This window comes from Hylobates moloch, unplaced genomic scaffold, assembly GCF_009828535.3.
Source record: "Hylobates moloch isolate HMO894 unplaced genomic scaffold, HMol_V3 SCAFFOLD_15, whole genome shotgun sequence".
Taxonomy (NCBI): domain Eukaryota; kingdom Metazoa; phylum Chordata; class Mammalia; order Primates; family Hylobatidae; genus Hylobates; species Hylobates moloch.
Window position 1 is genome coordinate 28,362,771 of NW_026652290.1, and position 24,683 is coordinate 28,387,453.

A 24,683-nucleotide genomic window follows, 5' to 3' on the forward strand; every position below is an offset into this window, starting at 1 on the left:
AGTAACTGGCAATAAAGAAGAATGAACTGTTGTTACATGCAACAAAGTGGATGAATCTAGAGGGAACTATGCTGAGCTGATACCAAAATGTTACATACTGTATGATTCTTAACATTCTTTTTTGAGATGGAGTCTTGCTCTGTTGCCCAGGCTGGAGTGCAGTGGCGTGATCTCGGCTCACTGCAACCTCTGCCTCCTGGGTTCGAGTGACTGTCCTGCCTCAGCCTCCTGAGTAGCTGGGATTACAGGCGCATGCCACCATGCCAGGCTAATTTTTGTATTTTTCGTAGAGACAGGGTTTCACCCTGTTAGTCAGGCTGGTGTTGAATTCCTGACCTTGTGATTCACCTGCCTCGGCCTCCCAAAGTGCTGGGATTACAGGCATGAGCCACTGCACCCAGCTGATTTTTAATATTCTTAAAATGACAAAATTATAGAAATGGAGAACAGACTAGTGAGTGTCAGGGATTGTGGAAGGGGAGGTAGATGTGGCTATAAAAGGGCAACACGAAGGACCCTTGTGAGGATGCAGATGTTCTACATCTTGACTGTATCCATGTCAGATTCCAGCTGTGATATGGTACTACAGTTTTGCAGGATGCTATCATGGGGGAAAATGAGTAAAGCATACACAAAATCTCTCTAGATTATGTTTTACAACCTCATGTGAATACAATTATCCTAAACTTTAAAGTTTATTTTTTTTAAAAAAGGACCTTTTACCTTTTAGAGCTACATACAGAAATATCTACAGATCAAATAGCGAAAATGAGATCTGCTTCAAGAACTCAGGAAGGGGATAAGTGGAGGGCTGAGGAGAATAGACAAAACTAACTTTAAGCTGATAACTTACTAAAACTGGGAGATGGGTACTAGGGCCCACTACACAATTCTCCCCACTTCTGTGTACGGTTAAAATTTATATAATAAAAAAGTTTAGAAAGAAAGTTACATTAAAAGCAGAAGTGTTGGCCGGGCGCGGTGGCTCTTGGAGGCCGGGGGGACAGGATCAGATCGGAGCCACGGGTACGTCTCTATAAAATACAAAAAATTAGTGGGTGGTGGAAAAAAAAAAAAAAGCAGAAGTGTTACATCAAGAAAAAAGAAAAAAAGAATATGGCAATTTAAAAACACTTTTCTTAAAAAACATGTTCTTAAGTGTGCCTGCCTATTTATTCTTTTGAAATAATTTTATTAGCAATTTTCAAGTTCTAAATAATATTCCAAGAGTACTGTAGTAGAAACTGCTCCATCTCCCCCATATTCACTTTCCCCTAACTCAACTTAATAGAGCTCTGGGTTTTTAGTGGGGCATAGTACCTCCCAGAATGAAGACTACATTTCCCAGTCTCCCTTGGAGCTAGGACTCAAGACTAAGTTTTAGCCAATGGGATATGAGTAGAAGCATCCTGTGCAATTCTCAAGGTGCATCCCTTGGCATACTCTGGCTTCTCCTTTATTCCCTCTTCCTCCTGACTGAAATATGAACCATGATCTGCCACTCTGGACCACACAGAGAGGACATTACTCAAGGATGGCGGAACAACAAGAGAAGGAGCTGGGGCCCCTGGGACAACCCCATAGGGCAGAGAGCTGCCACTCTACTTCTGGACTGGTCTATGATAGAGGAATAAGCTTCTGTCTTGTTTAAGGAATTGTTAATTAAAGGCAAAATTATATCTTAACTAATATAGGCACTAGTTACTATTATAATAAATGCATATATTAACTTAAGAAATAATGTCTTCACTATAGTTTTTAGTTGGATGGAAGAAGTTATATCTCATTCATTATTCACTTCATTTTTCCCGTTAGAGTTTTGCCATCTTCTTTGAAAAAAATCTGTTTATCTTAAACTAAACAGGCATTCAAGTTTTTTTTTTCTGCCACTGTAAACAATCTCTTCCTTAACTCCTTAATTCTAATTCTGTGTAGCAACAGTTTTTATCATTATGTATAATTCTATCAAAATAGTTTCAATAAGTGTTGAAGGCCTTATTAATAAACCTTTGCTGAAGAATCTGCTGAATTATTAAATGAGAAGTTAGAACAACTGAGATCCTGGAAGGTTTTCAAACACCACAATTCTGTGGTTACTTCATGTACAGTCAGCCAAGTGGTGGGAACCAGCAGGCTACCTGTAGCCTGTGCATATTTAAAATGGAAACTTCTGAGATGACCGGAATGATACTCAGTTCACACCAAAGTGGACCTCCAGAGAACAAAGATGACTGTGGTAAGAGTATGAGAAAGACTCCAGGGTCTCCGCCTCCAGGTGCTCTACTGCTGAGCCAGACAGTGCTCTGGCTCTTGTTCTATTCTGCCCGTCAGACTATAAGCCTGTAAATATTTTCCGAACTCTCTCTTACCAGCTGGCTTCTCATAAAGTTGTGATCCTAGGATGTGCTAGTGAAAGACTGGGAGACAATCTTTCTTTTCCCCCGACTTGGTGAAGCTTTGGATAGCAGTAGTAGCAGGCAAGGGAAGGTGTCTACATGTGACTCCTGCAGCAGTCGTGGGCATTCGGATTCTTGGGTTTTTAAGCAGCAGATGCCGTGGCACTTCCAGCAACTTTGTGACAAGTACAAGCTTCAGACTAGGGGTGACAATGGCTCCCTGAAGACCAAATCCATCTCTCTAATGTGGACCTCTCACCTAAGCCCAGACCTGTATACCTAATGACTTGTTTGCTATTTTCACCTCAAGCAACATTCCTAAATGGAACCAGGCATTTTCTCCTATTCCTTTCATTCTTTGGTATCTGAACCATCTGTTCAGCCATAAGATGAAAACCTGCAGGTCAACCAGACTTTCATTCTCAACCCCAGTCAATCCGCAGGGCCTGCCAATAATACCTCCTGAATTTCTCCTGTTCACTACATGCCTTTAATAGAAATCACTTACCTCGAATGCCCTGATCTCAATTTTATCGCCTCAAAGCCATCTTTCAAAAATACATATCTGCCTACTGGTTCCCAGCTTATTTCAGATTCTGTGACTCCATGTGACAAACCTGTCTATCACACTGCACAAAGAAGTACTGTTAGAAAACTGGATGTGCCAAATTGTTACTTCAGTGACTTTGCACATGATGTGCCCACAATCTGGAATCCCACCCAACAATCTGCCTGGTGAGCTACTTTTCATCCTTAAACCTAGCTCAAGCATCTCTTTCCTTATCTCTGAGGTCATTTTTCAACACCACACCCATCCCTGGGCACGTCCCTATCTCTATTTACCAAAATGAACTGAATTTTCTTTTGCAGACTCCTGGAGGAATGAGCTGCAGAGCCAGAACTCTGTTCACCTTTGTATCCCTAACACCTAGGACAGAGATAGGCACACAGCAGCCCCTTAAGAAACATCTCGAATGGAATGAAATGTGCATTACATGTCTGTAGCCTGTCATCAAACAAGATAAACTTCCAAGAAAAGCATTTTCTCAATACTGATTAAGAGTAAAACTAAAACTGAATGTTAACAGAAATTATAATGGCAAGAATAAAGCATAAACTCTATTGAAACATCTAAAATGGCTGGGTGTGGTAGCTCACACCTGTAATCCTAGCACTTTGGGAAGCTGGGATGGGAGGATCACTTGAGGCCAGGAGTTTGAGACCAGCCTGGGCAACATAGTGAGACCCTGCCTCTACAAAAAAATAATAATAAATGAAACATCTAAAATGTCCAACAGCAGGAAATTTGTTGGTAAATGACAGCACAAACTACATGAATACTCTACAGTACTTAAGATCTTGCTACACAGCAGGGTCTCTGACTGACAGCATCAGTGTAAACTGGAAGCAGGTTAGAAATGCAGAGTCTCAGGCCTGCCTCCAGTCTTGCTGACTCAGCATTTTAATGAGATCCTGGGACATTCATATGCACATTAAAGTTTGAGAAGCACTAGCTTAAAGTACTCAGTACTTACATTTATTGACACTGAAAAATATAAGAAAAAGGCAGTTTTATAAAAATCTATTAATCTACACATGTAGTTACCTCCTGGGATATATCTGTTAAAGGTATGTGCTCTGTGGTGGGCAGGCATATGCAAACCCACCCCCAAAGGCCAAGGAAGAGGCTGACGAATCCAGTTTCTCAGAAAGAAACATGTGATGGGGACTTATGAACAGACGCCATGTCCTGGGTGGCGGCAAGACAGGATAATGGTTGCCCATGCTATTACTCCCCAGACTGAGGGCATATACACCCAGGTCTTCAATACCATATTGAAGGAATGTATAGCACATTGACATCCAACCCTCAGGAAAATGCAAGAATTTGCCAAAGGGCAGGACTTATGGTATAACAGCAAGACTGTTTTGACCTAAGGGCAAGATTTACAGTAAGTATATGAAAGTAGAAACCTTAGAAGCCTTCTTGGGACTGGGGTTAGTCAGAAGTCAACATGGAAGATTAGCATCCAAGATGGCGTTGCTTTAGCCTCCACAGTATAAGAGTTTGTACCACTGCACTCCAGCCTGGGTGACAGAGCGAGACTCTGTCTCAAAAAAAAAAAAAAAAAAAAAAAGAGTTTGCCTTCCCAAGAAGTTTCATCAAATCCCTCTACTTCAGCTCAGCAGGCATTACTTCTGATTTACAAGGGACCATGTGGATTCCACGTCCCTCAACATCACAAGAGAAGGGCCAAGCTGGGTACAACAGACAAACGGCGGAGTGGCCTCTCCATGATCCCCTGGAGAAGCCAGGCCTTATCAGCTGAAAGTCATGATCACCTTGACACCATCTGGACTGTTTTCATTCATTTCTTTTGTTTGCAATTTTCTGTTCGGTGAAAAGGTGGCAGTTGAAAGTTGGATTATATGAACATTGAATCAGGGGCATGCTTTGTTAATTGCTAGAATAACTGTCATAAATTTCAATAGCAATTATACTTTTGTTTTTTGGTTTGAGATGGGATCTTGCTCTGTCATCCTGGCTGGAGTACAGTGGTGTGATCACAGCTCACTGTGGCCTTGACGTCCTGGGCTCAGGCCATCTTCCCACCTCAGCCTCCTGAGTAGCTGGGACTACAGGCACACACCACCATGCCGAGTTAATTTTTGTATTTTTTTTTGTATAGACGGGGTTTTGCCATGTTGCCCAGGCTGGTCTCTAACTCGTGGGCTCAAGCCACCCACCAGCCTTGGCCTCCCAAAGTGCTGGGATTACAGTTGTGAGCCATCATGCCCAGCTGGCAATTAAACTTTTTTTTTTTTTTTTTGAGATGGAGCCTCACTCTGTCGCCCAGGCTGGAGTGCAGTGGCGTGATCTCAGCTCACTGCAACCTCTGCCTCCCGGGTTCAAGCGATTCTCCTGCCTCAGCCTCCTGAGTAGCTGGGACTACAGGCACGCACCACCACACCTAGCTAATTTTTGTATTTTTAGTAGAGACAAGGTTTCATCATGTTGGCCAGGCTGGTCTCAAACTCCTGACCTCAGGTGATCCACCCACCTCGGCCTCCCGAAGTGCTGGGATTACAGGCCTGGGCCACCACACCCGGCCGGCAATTATGCTTTTAACCAGCAAAAAACGATCAGACTGCAGGGGAAGAGTGTTCATGTAGCCATAGGTAATTATAGGCATAGAGGCATCTGGAAGAAAGTACACCTGTCATCAACAGGTAGTACAATTGTTTTGTTTTTGTTTTTTTAGAGATAGGGTCTTGCTCTGTTGCCAAGGCAACAGTGCAGTGGTGTGATCATAACTCACTGCACCTTCAAACTCCTGGGCTCAAGCGATACTCCCACTTTGGTCTTCTCAGTAGCTGGAAGTATAGGCATGTGCCATTGCACCCAGCTATCTGTTTATTTGTAGAGATGGGGTCTCTCTCTGTTGCCCAGGCTGGTCCCAAACTCCTGGCCTCAAGCAATCCTCCCGCCTCACCTCCCAAAGTGTTGGGGTTATGGGCGTGAGCCACCATGCATGGCCTGGTGGTGCAATTGTGAGTGAGTTTATTTCTTTTTGCATTCCTTTTCTTTTTTACTACCTGAATTCCATACATTACCAGTTCTATTTCTGAAAAACTGAAACTATTTTCACTTAGGGAGGAAATCCTTAAGCTACGATTGAAATTTAAGCTATGAGAAGACATTTGAAAATCACCCAAATAAAATATTTTTAGGATCCCTTGATCATCTCTTTAGTATGGGACAAAAATATCCCCAAAATTAAGCATTTAGGCTTAAAAAGCAGAAACAAATCATGAGGAACTTCACTAAGAAAGTATCACATGTTTGCTGAACTGGAAAAAAACAGATTTATGGAGATGCAAAATAAAGGATGTCGGCACTCAGCAAGTCCAGTTTGCCTCAGGGGGCAGGAACCGGGTTGCTCCCTTTCTGTGGAAGCCTCACTGGGCTTCCAAAGAGATGGTGAGTGAATCCCCGACGGACAAAGGATGACGGAGGCCCCTCCTTTCAGAAGGCTCACACTCTCTCACCTGGTCTATTCTGGCACTGCAGCTTCAGCTAGAGACACAGGGTATCACAAATAACTCCCCACACTAAAGCCACCCAGCCAATGGTGAGCACGCACACACGTGCACACACAGCCTCCGTTCAGTTAAGCAAACAAGACCCTCTCCTTAATTCAATTAACTTACATAATGTCAATGCTTGGGTTAGAATAATAAAACTACAGACATGCCCTACTTACCAAAATTGCTTATGTGGATATTCCTGTATGCATGCTTTCTTTTTTCTTTATAACACTAATCATGAGACATGTGATTCTTCATAAGCTTTTTACTTTTGAATTACACATTTGTCTTGTCTCCCCCACTAGAATGCAGATTCCATGCAAGCAGGGGTCTCTGCTTTGCACACCACTGTCTTCACAGTGCCTCGGACGGGAAGAGGCATATAAAGGGCATCCATATCTGTTTACTGAATAAATATGCAGTTTCTTATGAGGGTTTTGGAAGTGATGGTGGTTATAGGCATTCCTCCAAGGCTTTTGTTGGCAGGCCATCACAAGGTTGGCCTATCTTCTTCTGTCCTGTGGCTCCCTCCTCATTCTCCTTTTTCATCTCCTAAGAGTTAGGATCCCCAGGGCTTAACAATTTGATACTCTTCTCACTCAGGCTGCCAGGAACAGCCTCCGCATCATGGTTTCAGCAACCACCTTTATGCAGAAAAGGTCTGACTTTCAAAATTATATTTTTCTACCCACATATTAAAAGGTAACAGATTCTTCTTAAAGGGCCCATATGAAAAAATAATTCTTTTTTATGTGCTTTTTAAAATGATAAATAATCGTACACTTTTTTTTTTTTTTTTTTGAGACAGAGTTTCGCTTTTGTTACCTGGGCTGGAGTGCAATGGCACCATCTTGGCTCACTGCAACCTCTGCCTCCCGGGTTCAAGCGATTCTCCTGCCTAAACCTCCCAAGTAGCTGGGATTACAGGGGCCCGCCACCATGACCAGCCAATTTTTATATTTTCAGTAGAGACAGGGTTTCACCATGGTCTCAAACTCCTGACCTCAGGTGATCCACCCGCCTTGGCCGCCCAAAGTGCGAGAATCCTACATGTTTATGGAATACATGTGATATCTGGATACATGCATACAATTTACAATGATCAAATCAGGGTAATTAGGATATCCATCACCTCAACCATTTATCTTTTTTTTTTTTTTTTTTTTGAGACAGGGTCTCACTCTTTTGCCCAGGCTAGAGTGCAGTGGTGCAATCATGGCTCACCGCAGCCTTGACCTCCCGGCTCAAGCAATTTTCCCACCTCAGCCCTTCAAGTAGCTGGAACTATAGGTGTGCACCACCATACCCAGCTAATTTTTTTAATTTTTAAAAAATTAAAATTTTAATTTTGGCTATGCTGCCGAGGCTCATTTATCATTTCTTTGTGTTGGGAATATTTCAAATCTTCTCTTCTAGTTACTTTGAATTACACAATAAATTACTGTTAACTATAGGCACCCTACTATGCTATCAAACACTAGAACTTATTTCTGTATTTTCAATAATTCTTAAGGCCTTAATGAAGAAATATAAGGGCAAATTTGGGCTTTCAGTCAATTTGTAAGACATTTAACTTCTTCAAAATTAAGAATTAACCATTTAGGCCGGGTGTGGTGGCTCACACTTGTAATCCCAGCACTTTGGGAGGCCGAGGCGGGCAGATCACGAGGTCAGGAGATCGAGACCACGGTGAAACCCCGTCTCCACTAAAAATACAAAAAATTAGCCGGGCGTGGTGGCGGGCGCCTGTAGTCCCAGCTACTTGGAGAGGCTGAGGCAGGAGAATGGTGTGCACCCGGGAGGCGGAGCTTGCAGTGAGCCGAGATCGCGCCACTGCACTCCAGCCTGGGTGACAGAGTGAGACTCCGTCTCAAAAAAAAAAAAAAAAAAAGAATTAACCATTTAATATAAGAGTAGAATAAATGCCATAAAGCAGTACATGATAAACTGCCAAATTAACTGTAGAGATAATTACTGGTGCATGAGTAAGGCACTGATATTTATTGAGAGGGATAAGCCAACATATGATTTCAATACATCCTAAAAAACTTATATCACTGGATTGTTATCTGCATTTAACCTGCCAGAGGACACACATGGGTAGATACAGAGCTGAGAACTCCAGCCCACATCTACCCATCTCCACACCCATGCTTTTCCAGCAGCAAGGTGGTCAGGAGGGCGAGGACCTGGAACAACAGGAGGGTATTTGTAATATTGGGAGGGGGCTGCTTTTTAAAATAGTGAAGTCACACCAAGGCACAGACGGTTATAAACAAAAATCTGAAGTTGGGAAAGCCGAAAATAAACCAACATGGCTGCAGTGGACTGTGTGGGAAGGCGAGCAGGTGCAGCTCATAGGCTAATATGGCCAGCAGAGCACACTCTGTGGGGTGGGAGGATTCCAAGAGCAGAAGGACTTCCGAGCACAGCAGGAGACAAGGAAGCCTAGTCTGCTGCATGCTGGGTGGGTGACAAGGCAGGATCCTGGGCCCTCCCTACTGTGGTGTCCAGGCAAGAGGGGAGTCCGAGGCCTACCCTGGTGAGGGGGACGGGGAAGGAATGGGGACAGAGGTCTCTGAGCCAGAACAAAAGCAACACTGGTGATGAACAGAAGCACACAGGGACAGACCTCGGTCCCAATCAGAGAAAGAAATACGAATGGACGTCTGTTTTTGTCCTTGAGTGGAGACGATGAATTTGAGATGATAAATTACCACATGAAAATGTCCAGGAGGCGAGGCAGGCGGATCACATGAGGTCAGGAGTTCGAGATCAGCCTGGCCAACATGGTGAAACCCCATCTATACCAAAACTACAAAAATTAGCTGGGCGTGGTGGCACACGCTTGTAATCCCAGCTACTTGGGAGGCTGAGGCAGAAGAATCGCTTGAACCCAGGAGGTGGAGGTTGCAGTGACCCGAGATTGTGCCATTGCACTGCAGCCTGGGCAACAGAGCGAAAAGCTCCATTTCAAGAAAAAAAAAAAAATGTCCAGGAGGTACTTGGGAACGTGCAAGGGGCAGGGTGGAACTTCTGCAGCAGGTCTGACTGAAGTAGGCCCCAAGCCACCCACTGTGCAGAACAAATGAATTGCCCTCTCCCGTGCACCTAGACTGGTACCAGGGACCTACCATCCGTGGGAAAGGGAGAAAACAGCCATTCAAGTCACCATTGGAGTTTTGTGTTTGAGATGAAGAATTCCATTTGGCAAAGGAGAACAGAAGACAAGGCAGGAAGCCTTACCTCAGCCAAGAAGACAGTGTTGGGATGCATGCAGGTTAAAGCCGCCTAGCAACAACATGCAACAGCTACAACTACAGCAGCGGCACAAGGGGTGGCCGAGAGGAGGGAAGACATGGTGTGCTGTGGGCAGACAGAATGAAGGGGCCAAGCAAGTCCTGCCCCAAGGTGGGGCTGGGGGGTGCAGGCAGCACTGTGGCCCTGCTGTGGCCACTGAATGTTGGCTGCTACTAGAACACGGGTGTCGTCCCCTTCTCTGCACATCTGCCTTCCATCCCCAGACACTGAATGACTGACGTATTAAAGGCTGGCCCCCTCGCCTGGACACGGGACCACCGTGAGAGCAATTCAAGCCCCCGAGCTCTGGGCTGAGACCACAACTTTGCTCAGCTCTGCCCGGCCCTACTCTCTTCATCCTGGGAGCTCCCTCAGCAAATCAGGAGTCCCTGTCCCAGGCTCTGCTTCTAGGACGGGAAGTTGGGTCAGCAAGGTCAAGGTAGATCAAGGTCAAGGTCAAGAAGATCATGGATGATGAGGGGCCCTGGAGGATTTTATTCAGGAATGGGACATGAAACGTGGAGAAAATCATGGGGCAGCAGTGGGGACAGGGGAGGAGGGAGGCTGCTGAGGGGCTACCCCAGTGCTCTGGGCACCATAGGCTCAGCATGGACGGGACCTGGGATGGATCAGATGAGGCGAGAGTCAAGGAAGAGGATGACTCAGGTCACAGGGAGGAAAGAGGAGCCCTCTGCAGAGAGAGGCCACGAAGAAGAGAAAACGCCATAGAGACACTAAGTTCAGCTTGGCCTTGTGGAGTCCCAAACGCCTGTGGGCTGCCAGGTTGGTAAATCCCACAAACAGCTGAGAACCAGGCCTGATGCCCCAGGAGGGACCTGAGCTGGAGCATCAGCAGGGGTTGCACTTGGCTTTGGGTAATAGAAACCTGGCTGCTGTGGCCTTTAACCAAGAAGAGATTTATTTTTCTCACAGAACAGTAAGTCTGGGGACAAGCAGACCAGGGCTGGTGTAGCAGCTCTGCGATGCCAGGATGTCCCCAGCTCCTGGCATCTTCTGCTCTTCCAGCATCAGCACATGGTCAACCTCTGCCCCATTCAGGCCGGAGGAGAGAGAGACACAGGAAGAGAGGGGCAGCTCCTATATCAGGCAAAGAGGGAGATGCAGGAAGGGAGCAGCAGCTCCTAGATCAGGGAAACTGTTCCCAAGACCCCTGATGGCCTTCCATTCACATCTCCTTGGCCAGAACCCCATCATACGGCTGCCCCAGCTGCCGAGTAGTCTGGGAACTTTCTATAAGCTGGGCAGGCTGCTTGCCCAAATAAAGTTAGGGTTCTGTCAGTAAGAAAGGAGGAGAGAGAGAAGCTTTAATAGGCACTAGTAGGGTCTGCCACAGCTGGAGGAAAGGACCTGGGGCTATTTGAATTAAGAAGACAGTTAAGGGCTACTAGAAAGAGGTAAGATCCCCAAGTGGAAGAACAAAGTGCAGGCCTATCTTGACTTCGGGAAAACTGACCTTGAAGGAGTAGGGGAAAAAGAAAGGAGGCGTTAAACAAAATGTGGAATTCTCATGTGCCAATTTCAAGCCTAGTTTCAGACTTTGAAATGACCATTATTTAAGAAAGCAACACACTAGTTCCTAAACAAAATACATTTAAAATCACTTTGACCTAATTACAAGTAACATAGGTACCCCCATTGTGTCCACAAAAAAGTGTAATTTCTAGAAGTTTCACTGATTCCTCCAACATACTAGGGAGCCCTCCAAGTGAGGATGTAAAGATGACGGACCAAGACCCAGCTCTCCAGAAACCCAAGGTCCTGAGAAATAACGGGACTGTAACTACAGTAGTGTGGAGAGAGCTTTATGGAAAAGGGACCTTCCGAAGTGTGTCTGACATGCAGCACCCACACAGTGAGGTCAGAGAGTGTGTTCCCGAGGTGGGCTCACCGACACCACCCATGGGTATGATGACAACAGCCGCAGGGCTGGGGCCAGAGGCGAGGATCCAGGATGTGCAAGCATATTCTAAACCAAACTCTCCTCTACCCCTACCCAAGAGGGAGCAGCAGCTTGGGGTGGGGCAGGGGGCAATGCTCTAGTTGGAAATGCTCAAGAGCGCCCCAGCCCCGGGCCTTCTCTGTGGCTTATGGAGCTCTTGTTGACACGTTACTTCTCTCTTATGATTCCAGAAGTCAACCTGTCCTCCCTTGTGCTCCCAAGCAGCTTGTCATCTTTGTACAATCTAGGTTGCTAATTTCAAACTAGTTTTAGCAGCAGAACTCTTTTTACATCAAAACTCATGTAGAATCCTATCTATCATAATGCAGATATATGGTACTCAATGGATCTTTTTGTGGGGTTTCTCAACCTCAGCACTGATGACATTGGGACCAGGTAATTGTTTGTGCTAGCGGCTGTCCTGTGCATTGCAGGATGTTGAGCAGCAGCTCTGGCCTCTGCTCACTAGATGCTAGTAGTATCTCTATTCCTCTTTCTCTTCCCCTCCAGTTTTGTCAACCAAACATGTCTCCAGACATTGCCAAGAGTCCCCTGGGGAGGGCGAAATCACCCCTGACTTTAACCATTGGGATAAAGTCATTGTGTACCTTAAAATTTCCACGTGGCCTTATTTTTAAAGTCAATGAGGGTAATGAGACAATGCAATATTGCCTGTGGTATAAACACTGATAACGCAAATTTTAATATCTAATCTTTTTCTAGGTTTGTTTGGATTGCACAATCTCAAAAATTCTTGACTCATTGGGAAATGTGTTTATGTCCTCACCTGTATAATGGTGCCTAAGCCAACAGACATACGTGGGCCTGAATCCACACACTGACCCAGGCAGAGCAGTTGGCCCATCCATGTAGAGTGCACAGCTGTACACAGACATAGGAGGAAAACACTCCTGGATTGACACAACTGCAGCAGGGCCTCTTTATAACCATCTCACTCCACTCCTGCCACCAAAAGGAAAAATACCCCCACTGTATGGTACTTTCCGATTTCAACTGGGTGGGCAGGGTCTCATTTGTCTCTTAGGAGTGTGAAATTTCCCCCATGAAATCAAAAGCACCGAGGAAGTGCCGGTGCTGAGACCGCACCCAACCATCTCCCACTAGCTCCTAGTATTTGTTCAGTTTAAATTATAAACACCCTCACCACTGTCTCTACCAGGAATTCTCCAACCTGCCCATGTACAAGAACCACTGGAAGAGGGCCAGGTGCAGTGGCTCATGTTTGTAATCCCAGCACTTTGGGAGGCTGAGGCAGGTGGATCACCTGAGGTCAGGTGTTTGAGACCAGCCTGGCCAACATGGTGAAACCCCATCTCTACTAAAAATACAAAAATTACCCAGCCCGCCCATCTGCAATCCCAGCTACTTGGGAGGCTGAGGCAGGAGAATCGCTTGAACCCGAGAGGCAGAGGTTGCAGCGAGTCGAGATTGTGCCACTGCACTCCTCCAGCCTGGGCAACAGAGCAACTCCGTCTCAAGAAAAAAACAAAAAACAAAAAACAAAAAACCAAACAAACAAAAAAACAACCACTGGAAGAGGCTGCAAAGCATGCAGATTCCCATACTTCATCCCCAGAATGTCCCACCTGGTGGCAGGTCCAGGTGAGGACGCTGACTGTGCATGTTAACCAAGTTCCCCAGTGTTACGTGGGTGCAGCACTTTGAGAAATCCTGCCCACCAGCAAGTTTCTCACAGCTGGAGGAAAGCACGTGTAATTAACAACAGATTTTTAGCCTATATATTTTCAGATTCTCCTACAAACTGAGCAGAGTTATGAGGACCTACCTTCTGCAATGAAGAAAATAAAATGTTGCTGTGTGAATGCACAATCAATACTGTACTAATTTTGACCATCAACCAAGATGCAAGCACTTCAATGACTCTTGTGCTTTTTAATCTACTTCAAATCTACTATTCCTCTAGTGTTGAGAACACATCATTACTATCATTCAATTGCCTGCTTTTTATAAATGTAAAAGTGTTAAGGCAATTAATTCTGAGCCCTTGGACTATATGAACATTCTCTAAAACTATAATGTGCCCGGCACGCACGATGGGATTTCTCCAAGACTTTACTGAAGTGGTAAAGATGTCAGGAGGGCAGTTACTCTAAGAGCCCAGTTCCGCTTCCACCTATCTCACACTCTCCTCCTCACTCCATGTCAACCAAGGGGGCCTCGTGCTCGACTTGCCCTTCCTCTGCTGCCCCTCTGGATGGCTCCCTCCCCACCATCTCCGTTCTGGTTTTCATTCAAAAGTTGCCTTCCTTGCCACCCTCTGTAAAACACCACTTCCATCCCCTCACTTTCCTGCTTTACTTCATAGCATTCATTGCCACTGATACATATTTGCCTATTCTCTGCTCTCCCTACTAAAATATAAGACTCCCAGCTTAGGGACTGTGTCCACTTTGTTCACTGCTATAATCCAGGAATGTAAAAAGTACCTAGCATATAAAAGGCATTTAACAAGCACCTGCAGAGTGAATGAACAGAAGAATGAATGATCAGTGGCCTGCAACTAGATCCCCACACAAAGTTAACCCAAATTCACCATGGTCCTAACAAGAGACCACTGTGAAGACCAGACCTTCCAGGTGTCCAAGTATCATAATCATTGGGCATTTATTCAATGTCCAGATAGCACCAGGCACATGGAAAACAGGGATTGAGATCCTTTTTCAACAAGACCCACCATAAGTCTTTGTTGAGGGGAGGCTAGGGGAACAATATAAAATGACTGTCTCCCCCCTACCATGGAAGAAAATGGCAAATGGATCTTTTTGTTGCTGTTGTTTTTGAGACAAGGTCTCGCTCTGTCACCCAGGCTGGAGTGCAGTGGCATGATCACAGCTCAATGTAACCTTGAACTCCTAGGCTCAAGTGATCTGCCTCAGCCTCCCGTAGCTAGGACGATAGGTGTATACCACCACACCTGGCTACATTTTTAATTTTTTTGTAGAGATAGAGTCTCAGCTTTATTGCCCAGGCTGGTCTCAAACCCCTGGCCCCAAGCAATCCTCCCACCTCAGCCTCCCAAAGTACTGGAATTTGCAGGCGTGAGTTACCACACTTGCCTGATTTTTTTTTTTTTTTAAAGAGAAGAGCAAAGAGACGAAATACTCAACTGTTTGGCTATTTGGTAACAGCCAAATCACTCAGTCTCTTTGAGGATGTTTGGTAATCTGTAGAAAGCAGGGTTGGGTGACAACATTTCTTTTTTTTTTTTTGAGACGGAGTCTCGCTCTGTCGCCCAGGCTGGAGTGCAGTGGCGCAATCTCGGCTCACTGCAAGCTCCGCCTCCCGGGTTCATGCCATTCTCCTGCCTCAGCCTCTCCGAGTAGCTGGGACTACAGGCGCCCGCCACCACGCCCGGCTAATTTTTTGTATTTTTAGTAGAGACGGGGTTTCACCGTGGTCTCGATCTCCTGACCTCGTGATCTGCCTGCCTCGGCCTCCCAAAGTGCTGGGATTACAAGCATGAGCCACCGCACCCGGCCAAGGGTGACAACATTTCTATGGCTCCTTCCTCCAACAAAATGTTATGATTCTCACTCATCTACATTTCAAAGGAAGAACAAGAAACATGAAGCTTAGCTTACTCAATGGATGCTAATATGTTATAGCCATCTGGGGAGAAAACCAGAAAGCTGGAATAAGTGGGAGAAGATGGATTTAAGACAATAAAAATGAAAGAGGGTGGGGGAACACTGGGGCGGAAAAAACAGAGTGGAGGTTGAGAGACAGGAAATTCTGGGAAGGGAGAACTGGAAGGAAAAGACAGGAACAGGAAGAGAAGCCCCAGCACTGTTCTTCTTTCTGTTTCCTGGGGCTAGGGAGCTTCAGAGGAACTCCTCTTTGTGAATTCTTATAAGCAGACCTACCCACAAAGCGATTACAGGCAGCAACTCAGAGATCTTCCTCTGATTCCAAGACCTGCCGCCTGCTCCCCTCCCCACAGGAGAGGTTCCAGCTAGAAGTGTAGAAGGTTGCCCTAAACTGGGTTTTAAAAGTGGGGCTGAGGAAGGACCCTCCTCATCATGCAGGACATAATAAATTCGCAATTTCTGCCAAAACATACAACCTGAGTTCTGTCAAGATAGCAGAGAGACCCATCTTTAATTGGCAAATGCTGAGGATTTGGATAAAACGCACCCTCCAAGGGCTCCACCAAAGCACCCTGGTGAAGTGCACTGATCTCTGTGCATAAACACCCTCAAATGTGTTTAACTATATTTTAAAACTTATATTCTGCCCAGGAAGCCTCTTTCAGAGGCAGCTGTAGGGCTAGTCTAAACCAGGTAAATGTATGCGTTAGAGTTGGTTGACCAGATGCCCGAGGACAGCTACAAGGACTGCAGTCCCCTAAAATAGCAGTGACAATGGGTGGCTGGGGGCTGAAAGGAACCTTCAGGTTCAGCAAAGCCACACTGTTAAGTGTTCCTCCACCCTGTTTTCTTTTCTTTTTCTTTTTTTCTCTTTTTTGAGATGGAGTCTCACTCTGTTGCCCAGGCTGGAGTGAGGTGGCACGATCTCGGCGCAACCTCCGCCTCCCAGGTTTCAAGCGATTCTCCTGCCTCAGCCTCCCAAGTAGCTGGGATTATAGTTGTGTGCCACTGCACCCAGCTAATTTTTGTATTTTTAGTAGAGACGGGGTTTCATCTTGTTGGCCAGGCTGGTCTCGAACTCCTGACCTCAAGTGATCTGCCCGCCTCAGCCTCCCAAAGTGCTGGGAGGTGTGAGCCACTACGCCCGGCCCTCTACACTGTTTTCTGATGGTACCAGAGGAGACAAAACAAATTCTGCAAGAAAGCTCAGTGCTGTGGGCATGACTTCTGTAATGACCACGGAAAGGGCAGACACTGAAAAGCCCCATGGTGGCTTCTGATGCTAGACTGGCCACAGCACCCATGACCTGGAGGCTGCAGTTTTTAAACTTTATCTTGAAATAATTTCAAACTTAAAGTTGCAAAAATAGTATAAAGAATTTCCATCTGCCCTTTAACCAGACTCCCCAGTTGTTACCATTTTATTACATTTGTGCTGCCATTCCATTGGTATACTGTGTGCATATTTATTGGACCATTTGAAAGTTGAAGACATGATGACACCTACCCCTAAATATTTTAGTATTTCCTAAAAACAAAGACATCTCCTTTAAACAACCACAGCATAATGATAATTAGGAAATTAACACTGATTCAGTACTATTACCTAAATACCTTATATAAATTTCTCCACTAGTCCCAGTGATGGCCTTAGAACAAAAACAGCAAGAATATATGTTATTTTCTTATTTTCTGTTACAGGGTCCAGTCCAGGATCATTTGGCATTCACTGTCATGTTCCTTTAGCCTTCTTTAATCTGAAACCGTTCCTTTATCTTTCATGCCCTTGGCATTTTTGAAAAGTACAGGCCAATTATTTTGTAGAAAGTCCCTCAACTGGAGTTTGTCTAATGTTTCTTCATGATTAGATTCAACTTATGCATTTTTGGCTGGAATATCACAGAAGTGATCCTGTGCCCTTCTCAAAGCACTTCTCAGGAGGCATGTGATGTTGATTTAAGGGTTAAGGTGGTAGACACCAGGTTTTTCCACTGTCGAGTGAACTATTTTCCCTTTGTAATTAATAAGTGACTTGATGGGAGATACTTAGAGACTAAGTAAATATCCTGTTTATCATCAAATCTACTTGTTTCAGTATCCACTGGTAGATTCTTGCAGGAGAAGGATATGACTCTCTGAGGTCAAACAAATTCAAACCTCAGGAATGAAACTAGGGCTGGATAAAACAGTAGGTGATGAACAAAAATTAACCTGTAAGACTCCTATCAGACTTAACTTCCCCATTTACGTTCACTCTTAGCTATTAAGAAAAAAAATAACCTCTAGAATTGCTTTTGAGAATACAGTATATATGAGTTGGGAGTATGGTAATTTCTCTATTGGTGCTTCCATGTCTGCTAGAAACTTAGCCCTTCAATTCACAAAGTGTCCAGTGGCAGCAAGAAGAGACACCCAGGTCCAGAGAGCTAACAGCTGGAGCCATCCTCACACCAATGCCTGATTTTCCAAGGGCAACGCTGCGTGGCTCAGCTTGGTGATTCCCAGCTCACTGTGGCACAATGTAGGCAGCTACATTTAAAAACAAGAACTCTACTCTCAACGGATGACCAGCTTTAGAAACTCTGATTTGCCTTATCCAAGAAATATTTTAAAAACCCTGGTAGGACACAAGTAGAAATTTCAGAAAATAATATAAGAACAGAACATTTAAAAATCACTGTTATCTTACAACCCAGTGATACCCACTGTTAACATTCTGGTCTGTATTCTGTCAGCCTCTGCTCTTTGCATAGATATATTATCATGACGGGGGTCATGCTATTTACACCAGCCTCATTCAAGGTGCATTCCACTCGGGAATGAAGTCCTACAAAAAAGAATAGATTTTTCTCAATTCTCCCAGGAATGATCTATAACTAGAATCATTACAGAAGCAAGGAGAGAAGTTAATTCATAACACACAATGGTTGCCTGACAGTATTGGGGCAAAAGTCTCTTGCAGAACCTCAGTTGAGAAGGGCTGGTCTGTATGGTTGTCTAATTTCCTTTGTTTACCTAACAATCCTTTAAATAAAAATTTCATAAGCTTCTTCCATACACCAAGCACTGGGAATATAAAAATAAATAAGACACAGCCGCTTTCCTCTTTAAATGAATAATCCAGCTAGGAAAACTGAAAATGCCCAAATACTCAAAATACCAAATAACGCTGTGATAGAGGAGCTACAGTAGACCTTGCGCATCCTGGGCAGGAAACCACAGGCTCCATCACAGGAAATCAGGGAGGCCTCCCTGAGGAGGTTATGTATGAATGGGTCCTCGAAGAATGACTAAGACTCTGGAGACAGGACAGAGAGAGGAGGCGGCATTCCAGACAGAAGGAAGGTAATGCCAAGACACACAGAGAGAGGTGTGTGCTGGGGCCGGATTACAGGGGCCTGGGGAAGAGTGGGCAGAAGATGCAGCTAGGAAGGAACCAGGCCCTCTTATATTACACAAAGGAGGATGGCCCTAAGTGGTTCTTAAGTAGGAGAGCTCATACTGGGATGAAAGAGGCCAAGGGACAGGGTAGTCAAAAGACCACTGAGATCAGTGCAGTGAGGGGTGATGGAGGAGCTGAGCCACAGCCAGAAAGGCCAGAAGGTGGCCAACCAAGAGATGTGGAGGAGGAAGGTGCCACAGGACTTGGTGACCAAGCCAGGAGGGGCTATTATTATAGCACTGGGCCAGCCAAGATCCATCCTGGGTAACAAATTCAGGTAGCTAAAGAGCGGAGTCGCAGGGGAGAAGGTATGCAAGAAGGCTTCAAATGTTACTGTTTCTCAGAATGATTTAATGGTGAAGGTAGGGATGTCCCTCAAAGAGAAAGAAGCCAGAGGGCGCAAGACATGACACTAGGGGTAAACTGAAGAAATTGCCCCTAGAACTGCCCCTCCCCTTGGGGTCCCACCAAGCTTTTACATAATAGCTCTCCTGTGGTGGGCCTGTGTGACAGCACATTATACATGCAGAATCTGCTACTAGAGAACAACTCTGTGGCAACCCCATGAATGCCCCAAAGAAAGCAAAATCTAGAAGCTAAATGTTTAATGGAATATTTCCCTCTTAACCCAAAGGAAATACAAGTAGTTGGGCTGAATAAATAATACTTAATAGGAGAAAGCGAAAGTCAGCAGAACTGACAGTTAACAAAAAGCAATTCTAGGACCCAGTACCCAAAGGCTCCAACATGTGGGCCTTTTGCTAAACTTGAGCAGAATGGGGAACACAGGGTATCAGATGATGGGAAAGTTTGTAGGCAAATTCTAAAACAATGAAGATCCCACTGCCCCAGAAAGCGTAAGGGTGAAAGTTCTTAAGGTTTTGGAGCATAAAAGTGATATCACCAAATAGAACCTTAGAAATATTCCTCAGGGAACAGCTCTCCAGGTGGATGGGAAGGGAAGATAGGGAATTTGCTAGGCATTTTTTTTTCCAATAACCCATGGTATTCAGAATCCTGTATGTCTTATAGGAACAGAAGAACCAGAGGAGTCATAGAAAGCCCCAAATCAGAAAACAATAATGACCCTAGAAAAGGAACTGGGGGGACAGTGACTGGGACAGTGATAACCCAGAGTTTGGCAGGACTTGGCAATTTAGGGTTGGAAGGAGAGGGAGGAAGGAGAGGGAGACAAAAGGAGATTTTGTTTGGGCTGCTTAAAACTCAGAACAAGTTACATTTCCATTTCTAAAACCAACAACATATATTCAGGTCTAACTAAAACATATAATTTCCTTTTACACCCCACTCACATCTCTTTTACTGTTGGCTCTAAAATTCTGAGAAACCAGCATTTGGGCAGGCTCCCCAACAGACATAACAGTTTTTAACTATACAACCCATTTTTGATCAAATAGTAGTATGTGCCTGGGGAGATAGCAACAAGAAACACACACACTGTCCCTCCTTCAAAAAGCTCTCATAGGCTGGGCATGGTGGCTCATGCCTGTAATCCCAGCACTTTGGGAGGCTGAGGCTGGTGGATCACCTTAGGTCAGGAGTTCAAGACCAGTCTGACCAACATGGCAAAACCCCGTCTCTACTAAAAATACAAAAATTAGCTGGGCTTGGTGGCATGCACCTGTAGTCCCAGCTACTCGGGAGGCTGAGACAGGAGAACCAGTTGATCCTGGGAGGCTGAGGTTGCAGTGAGCCAAGATGGTGCCACTGCACTCCAGCCTGGGTGACAGAGCAAGAATCTGTCTCGAACAAAACAAAGCAAAACAAAACAAAACAAAAAACAACAAAACTCTCATAATCTCATTTTAAAAAAGACAAGTAGGTCTATTTTAACTTATCTATGTTGGACATGCAGGCAGAGTGTCAGATGATGTTTCAGATTTGGGGTGTATGTGTGGTATGGTTTGGCTGTGTCCCCACCCAAATCTCAACTTGAATTATATCTCCCAGAATTCCCACGTGTTGTGGGAGGGACCCAGGGGAGGTAATTGAATCACGGGGGCTGGTCTTTCCCGTGCTATTCTCATGATATTGAATAAGTCTCACGAAATCTGATGCATTTATCAGGGGTTTCTGCTTTTGCTGCTTCCTCATTCTCTCTTGCTGCTGCCATGTAAGAAGTGCCTTTCGCCTTCTACCATGATTGTGAGACCTTCCCCAGACATGTGGAACTGTAAGTCCAATTAAACCTCTTTCTTTTATAAATGCCCAGTCTTGGGTATGTCTTTATCAGCAGTGTGAAAATGGACTAATACAGTAAATTGGTACCAGCAGATGGGGCATTGCTGAAAAGATGCCCGAAAATCTGGAAGCAACTTTAAAACTGCATAATAGGCAGAGATTGGAACAGTTTGAAGGGCTCAGAAAAAGACAGGAAAATGTGGGAAAGTTTGGAATTTTCTAGAGGCTTGTTGAATGACTTTGCCCAAAATGCTGATAGTAGCATGGACAATAAAAATCCAGGCTGAGGTGGTCTTAGATGGAGATGAGGAACTTGTTGGGTACTGGAGCAAAGGTGACTCTTGTTATGTTTTAGCAAAGAGACTGGCAGCATTTTGCCCCTGCCGTAGAAATGTGTGGAACTTTGAACTTGAGAGAGATGATTTAGGGTATCTGGTGGAAGAAATTTCTAAGCATCAAAGCAGTCAAGAGGTGACTTGGGTACTGTTAAAGGCATTCAGTTTTAAAAGGGGAACAGAGCATAAAAGTTCAGAAAATTTGCAGCTTATGTGACAGAAAAGGAAACCCCATTTTCTGGGAAGAAATTCAAGCCAGCTGCAGAAATTTGCATAAGTAGCAAGAAGCCTAATGTTAATCCCCAAGACCATGGGGAAAATATCTCCAGGCAATGTGAGAGAGCTTCACAGCAGCCCCTCCCAACACAGGCCTGGAGGCCCAGGAGGAAAAAGTGGTTTCATGGGCTAGGCCCAGAGTCCCCATGCTGTGTGCAGCCTAAGGACTTGGTGCCCTGTGTCCCAGCCACTCCAGCTGTGGCTGAAAGGGGCCAATGTACAGCTTGGGCTGTGGCTTCAGAGGGTGGAAGCCCCAAGCCTTGGCAGCTTCCATGTGGTATTGAGTCTGCGGGTACACAGAAGTCAAGAACTGAGGTTTGGGAACCTCTGCCTAGATTTCAGAAGATGTATGGAAACACCTGGATGCCCAGGCAAAAGTTTGCTGCAGGAGTGGGGACCTCATGGAGAACCTCTGCTAGGGCAGTGCAGAAGGGAAATGTGGGGTCAGAGCCCCCACACAGAGTCCCTACTGGGGCACTACCTAGTGGAGCTGTGAGAAGAGGGCCACCGTCCTCAAGATCCCAGAATGGCAGATCCACTGACAGCTTGTACTGTGTGCCTGGAAAAGTCGTAGACACTCAACACCAGCCCATGAAAGTGGCCAGGAGGGAGGGTGTAACCTGCAAAGCCACAGGTGTGAGCTGCCCAAGAACATGAGAACTCACCTCTTGCATCAGCATGACCTGGATGAGAGACATGGAGTCAAAGGAGATCATTTTGGAACTTTAAGATTTGGGCCAGGTGCAGTAGCTCACACCTGTAATCCTAGCACTTTGGGAGGCCGAGGTGGATCACTTGAGGTCAGGAGTTCAAGACCAGCCTGGCCAACATGGTGAAACCCCATCTCTACTAAAAATACAAAAAAAATTAGCTGGATGTGGTGGCACACACCTGTAATCCCAGCTACTCGGGAGGCTGAGGCAGGAGAATCACTTGAACCCAGGAGGCGGAGGTTGCAGTGAGCTGAGATCACATGCCACTGCACTCCAGCCTGTGCAATGGAGAGAGACTTTGTCTCAAAGAAAAAAAAAATTTTGACTGCTCCACTGGATTTCGGACTTGCATGGGGCCTGTAGCCCCTTTGTTTTGGCCAATTTCTCCCATTTGGAATGGCTGACCCAATGCCTGTACCCCTATTGTATCTAACTTGCTTTTGATTTTATAGGCTCATAGGCAGAAGGGACTTAGCTTGTCTCAGATGAGACTTTGGACCATGGACTTTTGGGTTAATGCTGAAATGAGCTAAGACTTTGGGGGAGTGTTGGGAAGGCATAATTGGTTTTGAAATGAGAGGACATGAGATTTGGAGGGGCCAGGAGAGGAAAGCTATGATTTGGCTCTGTTTCCACCCAAATCTCAACTTGAATTGTATCTCCCAGAATTCCCACATGTTGTGGGAGGGACCCAGGGGGAGGTAATTGAATCATGGGGGCTGGTGTTTCCCGTGTTATTCTCATGATAGTGAGTAAGTCTCATGAGATCTGATGGGTTTATCAGGGGTTTCTGCTTTTGCTTCTTCCTCCTTCTCTCTTGCCTCCACCATGCAAGAAGTGCCTTTTGCCCTCTGCCATGATTGTGAGACCTTCCCCAGCCACGTGGAACTGTGAGTCCAATTAAACCTCTTTCTTTTGTAAATTGCCCAGTCTGGGGTATGTCTTTATCAGCAGTGTGAAAACGGACTAATACAATGTGTGTCTTAGGAAAGAGTTCCCAGAGGAAAGAATGTTTCTGCCCAGGCCTGAATAGGAACTGGAATGGGATGGGAGAGGTAGGTGCCTCAGGACCAGGGACAGTGGGGATGGATGGCAGAATGTCAAGTGCAGCGTGCCTAAAGAACGTCAAGTGCAGTGTGCCTAAAATGTCTACCCAGGAGGGAACAGCACCCTGAGACGCTAGAAAAGCAAGCAGTCCATGCCACAGGAGGCTGCAATTTTACTCTAAGAATAAAAGAGAGCAACCAGTGGTAGGGTGGTTTAAAGTGGAATTGGATTTTGGAGACCTCTCTCGAGGCTCGACTGGAGATAGGGAAGTCCTCTCACGAAGCAGGACCAGTTAGGAGGCTGCTATGGAGCTCCAAGCAAGCGATGACGGCACTGCCCAGGAGTGCACTCACTTGACAGGATGGAGCCATCTCTCAGGCCCCTAAGATCATCCTCGCCCATTTCACCAGTAGCTGTTCCAAGGGGCAGTCTGGGAATGCACTACAGACCACAAAGACATGGATACGACAGCCTCATTTACCACCTCTAGGCCAGCTCTGCCCCCTACGGCTTCTTAACCTCTGTTCCTCAATACCCTCCTTTATAAAATGGGGATGACAATGGCACCAAACACTGAGGGCTGTGGTGAAAATTACATTAGTTAGTATATATAACATGTCTACAATAGATAAGAATAAAGTGAGTAGGAAAGCATTTATTTCTTTTTGTCGTATCTATGTTTTGTAGCATGTGGGTTCATTTGTGGGGGCAGGGAGTGAATTTACTGTGAAAAGCAGAATATAAAGCAGCTCATTAATAAGTTACATAGCGTGCAGCTGTGTTATTAGGTACGTAAGAGTTTAGAAATGGAAACATTTTGGGAAATTGAAACTTTGATCTACCTGTTTCTTTTCAATTTTTAAAATGTAGTTACTAGAAAATATAAAATCAGACACGTGGCTCAGGTTATATTTCCACTGGACAGCAGTGATCTAGAGGAAGGATGAGCAAGAAGCCCACATCCGTCCCCAAGTCCTGGGTGACAACAACTGGATTGCAGAAAGTGACAAGCAAAGAGAGGAGAGTATCAGAGGCCATACTTGTCCTATTCTCTTCTGCTAGAGTATAGATTAGAGATGAGAATAAGATGTTTATGAAAAGCAAAAAGGGGGTGAAGAACAGGGCAGAAGAGTATAAAAATGTAGAGGCTGAGGAGAAGAGAGGAAGGCTGAGGAAGAAACGACACGTGTAACAGAAAAACTGCCCCTGCTCAGAACTCCATACACATAAGCCCTGAATTATGAAAAAGACATGGTCTTAAAAACAGCCTTAACAGTCAAAAGACAGAAGTACT

At 45.3% G+C, this 24,683-nt stretch overlaps 1 protein-coding gene across 1 annotated transcript in view; it reads right to left on the reverse strand.

The window, feature by feature from the left end:
- The window catches only part of ST3GAL5 (ST3 beta-galactoside alpha-2,3-sialyltransferase 5), a 54,914-nt gene that overhangs the window by 26,409 nt on the left and 3,822 nt on the right, over window positions 1-24,683 (reverse strand). The gene's annotated exons all lie outside the window — the stretch shown is intronic.